The sequence below is a fragment of the Ruditapes philippinarum genome, unplaced genomic scaffold, assembly GCF_026571515.1.
Source record: "Ruditapes philippinarum isolate M1 unplaced genomic scaffold, ASM2657151v2 ctg11184_1_1_1_1, whole genome shotgun sequence".
Classification (NCBI taxonomy): domain Eukaryota; kingdom Metazoa; phylum Mollusca; class Bivalvia; order Venerida; family Veneridae; genus Ruditapes; species Ruditapes philippinarum.
In genome coordinates, this window is record NW_026859633.1 from 21,223 (window position 1) to 30,431 (window position 9,209).

Consider the following 9,209-nt stretch of genomic DNA (forward strand, 5'->3'; position numbering starts at 1 on the left):
GGCCATAAAAAGATTAACATTTAAAGGTGATATGAAAAGACCGTGGCATATTAATCATGTGGAAGAATTAAGTAATCTCTTTTTATGTCCTTACCAAATTCTGTGTGATTTGATCGCAAGTGTTTTCCTAAACGCACAAGTGTCAATATAGGAGATTTACATAAAGCTAAAGGTCACCTGATTTTTTTATATATTTCAAATGTTGTGCACATAAAAGATAAACTTTGATTATCCTTGAATAAAACATATTACTAGTAATTACAAAAATTTTATTGTAATCTATGGAATTCTTACTGAATACATGCCTAATTTGAATAAAAGGATGAATAAAATATGTATTGGGAGCCATGCTTCCTAAAACAAGACAAATTAAAGTTTGTGTTTCCTTTAATGACACAATATATTCATAGTATCACCAACTTTAGTATGTAGAATTTTTAAAGTCGTAATATGTTTATTGTTTATTTTATATTAAGCATAGTATATCTTTCTAACACAATCAGAGACATAGATAACATTTATCTATGTCTTTAACACAATGCTGCAACACATATATAGCACAATGCTGCAACACATATATAAAACAATGCTGCAACACATATATACAATGGATAACACATAACACCAATAGCTTAACAAGAATACTGGTACTATATGAAATGTACAGGGCGTTGTATCTAATCTGCAGTTTAAAAAATGTTCATTAAAACCAGTAAAATCCTCAATTTAGTCACAGCAATCTCTCCATTATATTACTGTTCACATTATCATCCCCCATACATTGAAAAGAAGTAAGGTGTGATCAAGTAACATGCATAAAGTTCAATTAAACTAGCATGTATGAATCTGAAAAGTATTAAACTGGCATGTATTAAACTTCAGAACAAATAACACTCTGATCACGACTAGCAACAACGTGCCAACCATCTGCTTGATACAGATTTAGCAATAATGTGTCAACCATCTGCTTGATACAGATTTAGCAACAACGTGCCAACCATCTGCTTGATACAGATTAAGCAATAATGTGTCAACCATCTGCTTGATACAGATTTAGCAATAATGTGTCAACCAATCGCTTGATACAGATTTAGCAATAATGTGTCAACCATCTGCTTGATACAGATTTAGCAATAATGTGTCAACCATCTGCTTGATACAGATTTAGCAATAATGTGTCAGCCATCTGCTTGATACAGATTTAGCAATAATGTGTCAACCATCTGCTTGATACAGATTTAGCAATAATGTGTCAACCATCTGCTTGATACAGATTAAGCAACAATGTTTCAACCATCTGCTTGATACAGATTTAGCGACAATGTCAACCAATCGCTTGATAAAAATTTAGCAACAATGTCAACGACCTACTTGATACAGATTAAGCAACAATGTGTCAGCCATCTGCTTGATACAGATTTAGCAACAATGTCAACCATCTGCTTGATACAGATTAAGCAACAATGTCAACCAATCGCTTGATAAAAATTTAGCAACAATGTCAACCATCTGCTTGATACAGATTAAGCAACAATGTGTCAACCATCTGCTTCATACAGATTTAGCAACAATGTCAACCATCTGCTTTATACAGATTAAGCAACAATGTGTCAACCATCTGCTTCATACAGATTAAGCAACAATGTCAACCATCTGCTTTATACAGATTTAGCGACCATGTCAACCATCTGCTTGATAAAGATTTAGCAACAATGTCAACCGTCTGCTTGATACAGATTAAGCAACAATGTTTCAACCATCTGCTTAATACAAATTTAGCAACAATTAATGTCAGCCATTTGCTTGATACATATTTAGCAACAATGTCAACCAATTCTGACTGATACAGATTAAGCGACAATGTCAACCACCTGCCTGATACAGATTTAGCGAGAATGTCTCAACCATCTGCTTGATACATATTTTTGAAACAGGCTCTCATCCATGCCATACTCTAGTTGGTGGTCTATGTCTATAACACCTTTCCTTTTGACCCGTGGCTGCTTGAAGAATTGAGGCATGCTAAAAGTTATCTTTTCTGTATCTATTCTAAGACAGTTGAGACCATTTCTTAAAGTATCCTGCACTGTATGGAGATATTGCATGGTTAAAAGTTAAGCAAGGATGGGTTGCCATCTACCTTCAAACTGTCAATTACTTTTCTGTGAATGGATTTATCGACAATGGGGCCATCAGATGAGAGACTTATTTTCATGGGTATTAAAGTCAAGTTCGGAATTCTCTAATTCAAGGAGAGCTTCACTTATGATGTTAGCAGTTGCATGACCAAAGTAAACAGCTTTCAGAAATCTTACAATACAGTCCCCGCCTTTAATCTTGCTCTAAAATCTGACCAGTATATCCATTTTTTTTAAAGAAAACACATTATCACACGCTTTACATTCTTATCACCAGTTTGTATTGTCATATGCGTGATAAGATGACTTTGTTTAGAAAACGCCTTATCACACACTTCAAACTTATGCTTCCTAACTTCAGTGTGTATTGTCAAATACATGATAAGAGGAATTTGTTGAGAAATTGCCTTATCACACACTTCATTCTTATGTCTCTTGTCGCCAGTGTGTATTGTCATGTGTGTGATCAGATGTCATATTTTGGTGAGAAAATATTTGTCACACACTTGACATTTATGTCTATACTCGCCAGTTTCTATTGTCATATGTGTGATAAGAATAAATTCTTCATCATACATTTCATACTGATAATTCATCTATCCCATTTGTAGTCTCATATGTCTGTTCATAGAACTCCTTTGAGGAAATGTTTTATCACGTTACATTTATTTTATTTTTTTTCACCAGTATGTATTGCCGAATGTCAGACATAATCCCCTTCGGACAAAATCCCCTTCGCATACCCGGACAAAATCCCCTTCATGGGTGGACATAATCCCCTTCATGTTTTTGCAAGGCTGGACAAAATCCCCTTCACTACCCAGACAAAATCCCCTTGTTTCATAGGTTTCTAATGTATTATTATGCTCCATAAAAATTGATGAATAATAAACATTTGTTTTTTTTTAGTTATAATTATGTATCAAGTTAACCTTATTTAGTTTAGAAGTTTTCATTAAAATTATTACTTATTTAAAACAATTCTTATAATTTCAAAAATTACAGTAAAATTGTTTGCAACTAATCATATTTGTATAGCGTAATCATATCAAATTTGTATTTTTTAAATGTGAAACTGTGAAATTTATAGGTGCTAAACTTTACATTGATGGTAAGGAATATATTACCCCAGCAACATATTCAAACTAGAGGTGTCATGCAGATAGTCAATTAAACATTTTGGCATGGAATATTAATGGTTTAAAAAGGAAAATTGTTGAAGAACATTTTATTTCATTTTTACAAAAGTATGATTTAATATTTTTGTGTGAAACCTGGTTATCTAAAAATGATACATTTGACTTTAATATTAGTGAATATAATGTTGAACATTTATATGGTAACAAATCAAAAAATGTGTCAAAAGGACGTTATAGTGGAGGAATTTCTTTTTATTACAAGTCTTATTTGAAGCAATATGTACACATTGTTGAAAAACATGACTATGGTGTAATATGGGTAAAACTTTCACGTGTATTGTTTAATTTTGATCAGATGTATTTATATGTCATGTTTATATTCCACCAGCTCAGTCTAAGGTACTTAAACATGTAGATTTTAATTTTTTCGAACAGATAGAATATGATGTTATAAGATATAATGACCTAGGAAAGTTTTTGTTTCCGGTGATCTGAATAGTAGGACTTCCGATTTCCCTGATTATTTAGTCTATGATAAGTATTTAGACCAAAATATATCTTTTTTGAATATACGTGATGTGCCTTTAAGAGTAAACAAGGATCATGTGATTGACAGTCATGGGCGGCGCTTAATAGATATATATGCCAATCGACAGGGTTATTAATAGCCAACGGCCGAATTTACAATGATCGAAACAGGGGTGACTTTACTTTTTGTGCAAACGGTGGCCTCTCAACTGTAGATTATCTGTTACTGAATTTTGAAGATTTTGATTCGCTCAACGATTTTGATATTCTTGAATTTAATGAATATTCGGATCATGCACCATTGCTGTTTTCGTTTTCAAGAAAAAATGATAATAACATTTTTAACTGTGAAGAGTCAAATATCGAAACCGATACTAAACTGATATGGGACGCGGATAAAGTACCCCTGTTCAGGTCGAATATATTGAATAATAACTATGACGTTATACAGTCATTGAATGAAATTGTGCGCAATGAACCGATAGACCACGTGTTACATAAATTTACCGATCTATTATTACGTGAAACACGTGCCGTATTTAATAAAGAGTTTCATAGGTATACACGCGACACTGGTCATCGATCTAGCCAAAAATGGTTTGATGCTGATTGCGTTAATGCAAAACGCGACTTTAAAAGAAAGCGTAATATCTTTAATAGAGATAAGTCAGATACAAATATGACCCTTTTCGTTAGCGCGAGAACAAACTACAATCGTATTAAACGTAAAGCGATTAAAAAAACATAAAATAGCTGAGGGTAAAAAAATTAACCAATTGGCCAAAACTCAGCCAAGAAAATTTGGAAAATTATTAGAAAAACATTTAAAAAGAAAACGGCGGAAGCTGACGATCTAAATGTCGAGCAACTTCATGACCACTTCAGGTCATTATTTGGAGAACCCCGGGATTGGATATAAATAACAATAATTTGACCATTGAGAATAATGTACGAAACGATATTTTAGATCGTGATATTTCTGAGGAAGAAATACGTGCGGCTGTATTTTTCCAAAATAACAACAAATCTCCCGGACCCGACATGCTTATATCAGAGGTTTTTAAATCTACTTACGATGTTTTCTCCCCGTTTTTACATTAATTGTATAATAGAATATTTCAATGTGGGGAATACCCACAGTCTTGGGGAGAGGGTATAATTACACCTATTTTTAAAAGGGTGATACTAATGACCCCCAAAATTACCGCGGCATTACACTTATAAATATCTTGGCAAAAAATATATTCCCAAATCCTACTAAATAGGCCTCACGAGGTGGTCAGAAAGAGAATGATAAGATCTGCAAGAACCAATATGGTTTTCAGAAAGGAAAATCTATTGTAGACTGCATATTTATCTTACATTCTATAATATCAAAAGTACTTAACTCTGGTGATAAACTGTATTGCATTTTTATAGATTATGAGAAATGCTTCGATAAGATCGACAGGACATATTTATGGCATAAATTGCTTAAAGAAAACGTAAGTTCTAGACTTGTGAGAGCTCTAAAGTCAATGTATATGACGGTAAAATCGTGTGTTAAATATAAGTCGAATTATTCTGACTTCTTCGAATCGCATATAGGTTTAAAGCAAGGAGACCCGAGTTCCCCTCTGCTGTTTATGTTCTTCGTGAACGACATCTTAAGGTATATTAATACCGACCTAGAAGGTATTTTCTCTATTGATGAACTTCAGCTATTCTTAATACTTTTCGCAGACGACCAAGTATTGTTTGCTAAGTCCCCGCAGAGTTTACAGTCGATGATGTCTGATGTCGAGAGATACTGTAGTCTTTGGGGATTAAAGATAAATACCTCGAAAACAAAAGCAATGATTTTTGAAAAGGGCAGACATACACACCATGACTTTTATGTTAACGACACCCTTATTGAACTGGTGAATTCATTCAAATATTTAGGTATCACTTTGTTAAAGAACGGAAACTGGTATAGAACTCAGAAATATATATCTGAACATGCCTCATTTGCTCTTTATAACGTTTTTACCATATTTAATAATATTGAGTTGTCTGTTTCTCAGAAATGTAAAATTTTTTGATTCACTTGTCGGCTCAATCCTTAACTTTGGATCAGAAATTTGGGGAATGCATGACGGACGCGATGTTGAAAAAATACATACAAAATTTTTTAGACGACTTTTATGCGTTCGAAAATCAACTAACATCTCGGCGCTATACGGTGAATTAGGCCGTTACCCTTTTTCTGTGATGAGACAAATTAAGATGATTAAGTTTTGGGTGAAAATTATTAAGCTTGACGATACAGAGATTGTTAAAAAAGTTTATTCAATGCTTAAGCAAGATGTTGATTCTGGGAATACATATAACTCAAAAAAACTGGGCTTTTTGTATTAAAAACATTTTAACAACCCATGGTTTAGCGTATGTATGGATTAACCAGTTTGATATAGATATTCCCTTTGTCATTATCAGACAAAGAATTTATAGATACTTTTATACAGAAGTGGTATACTGATATAAACAATTCTGGTCGCCTGCAAACTTATAGCATTTTTAAACATGATTTTAAATGTGAAAAGTATTTTGATTTAATTACAGACAAAAATCATAGAATTGCTCTTACTAAATTCAGAACGTCATCACATAACTTATGTGTAGAATCTGGTCGATATGAAAATATACCAAGATCAGAAAGAATATGTAAATCTTGTTTAATGAGACAACCTGAAACAGAGTATCATTTTTTGTTAGTCTGTCCACGTTATAGAGAATTGAGGAAAAGGTTTTTTAAACCTTATTATTGTCACTGGCCGTCTGTTATAAAATTCGACAGCCTAATGTCTTCTAATTCTAAGAAAACTATATGTGCTTTATCTAAATTTAATTTACTTAGCAAATAGACAACGTATTTCATAGTATCTCTTCTAGTAATATCTGAAAATGAAATATATTCGAACCATAATTTATTGTTTAAGATGTTTGCATTTGCATGTATATCTTTCAAAGGAACTGACTTGCAACAGTGAATATTACGTTTAGTCTGTAGGACTTTAGTGTTCTTCATGTCTTTATATTTTTAGAAAATGACAGAATAAGTTTAAGTGCAAACTATTCAGGATATTGTAGGTTGGCGTCTGTTTATTTGAAACTTATGCATGCAAGTGCAACATATATTAAACATGTTAAATATTGAATATTAAACATTAATATTCTATGAATCATCCTGTTTACTGGAAAATCTATGTTTTGATCTCCATACATTGTATATATTACAATTAATACTTGTTATAAAATTCGGTAGCCTAATGTCTTCTAATTCTATGAAAACTATATTGTGCTTTGTCTAAATTTATTTACTTAGCAAATAGACAACGTATTTCAATAATATCTCTTCTAGTAATATTTAAAAATGAAAATATATTCGAACCATAACTTATTGTTTAAGATGTTTGCGTTTGCATGTATATCTTTCAAAAGAAACTGACTTGCAACAGTGAATATTACTTTTATTCTAAAAAGGACTTTAGTGTTCTTCATGTCTTTATATTTTAGAAAATGATAGAATAAGTAAGTGCAGACTATTCAGGATATTGTAGAGTTGCGTCTGTTTATTTGAAACTTATGCATGCAAGCGCAACATATATATTAAACATGTTAAATATCATATTGAATATTGAACATAATATTCCATGAAACATCTTATGTTTGCTGGAAAAATCCATGTTTTGATCTCCAAACATTGTATATATTACAATTTATACTTGTTATAAGCATTGTACTATGCGTTTATACAAATAAACTTTTCGTATTCGTATTCGTATTTTTTAATAAAAAAATGAAATACATGATATAACTCAACATTTGCCAATAATTGTTTCATTGATTGTATAAGTTGATAATTCTAATTGATATATACTATCCATTGTTACAATTTCTACTGATGAAAGAGTGATAATTTCATCAAACCAAGATCACTGCACTACTTAATTGATTGTTATGAATGCTTTAACAAAGCAAATTTAATGTGATTAAAATGTGCTAATTGAATGTGCTATTCTGCTGATCTGTATTATTTTCATGCTTTAAAAAATAATTGATATATTTTTTGCTTATTTAGCATTAAGAAATTAACGATGTGCTAAATGAATGTACTCTCATGCTGATCTGTATTTATTTGTTTATGTTATAATTTGCTTATGCCATAATTGCTTTGAAAAATGAATGTAAATATTAAATTTAAATATTTTCTGCTTATTTATACATTAGATATTTACTACACAGCATAATGCAGTATGTCGCTCTTATACCCATGTTATAAATCGAAAATTCATCCGAGGGGGATTTTGTCCTAGGTAGCAATTTTATGAAGGGGATTTTGTCCACTTCAAAATTTCACACATGAAGGGGATTATGTCCACCCATGGAGGGATTATGTCCAGATATACAAAAATACATGAAGGGATTTTATACCGAAGGGGATTATGTCCGTACACCTGTATTGCCATATGTGTTTTAAGATAAGTGGTGAGAAAATGATTAATCACAACATTTACAAAAAATGTTTCTTCTAGCCAGTGTGCATTGTCAAATGCATAATAAAATAAGTTCATTGTCACATATTTTACATTCATGATTCTTCTTGCCAGTGTGAATTGTCATATTACTCTTAAGATATTGTCATTGAGAAAAATGCTTTGTCACATATTCCACATTTATGATTCTTCTCGCAAGTGTGTATTGCCATATGTGTATCATATTACTTCGATACGAAAAATGTTTTATCACACAATTTACAATTCCATTTATTTTTTTTCTCGCCCAGTATGTATTGTTCATATGCCTAATCAAATTACTTTGATGAGAAAATGCTTTATCACATATTTTACATTTATGATTCTTCTCACAGTATGTATTGTCATATGAATGATCAAATTAGTTCGTCTAAGAAATGCTTTATCGCATATTTTACATTTATGATTCTTCTGGCCAGGTGTTTACTATCATATGCGTAATCAAATCACTTCGCTGAGAAAATGCTTTATCACAACATTTTACATTTATGATTCTTCTCGCCAGTGTGTATTGTCATATGTATATTCAGAGTACTTCGTCGAGTAAATGCTTTGTCACATATTTTACATTTATGATTTTTCTCGCCAGTGTGTATTGTCATATGCCTGTTCAAAGTACTTCCTTCAGTAAATCTTTTGTCACATATTCCACATTTTGATGATTTTTCTCACCAGTATGAATTTTAAAATGTGTGATGAAATTACCTCGATTAGGAAAATGTTTTATCACACATTTTACATTTATGTTTTTTCTCGCCAGTATGTACTGTCATATGCGTGTTTCAAATGACTTCGTTGAGAAAATGCTTTGTCACATATGTTACATATATGATTTCTTCTCGCCAGTA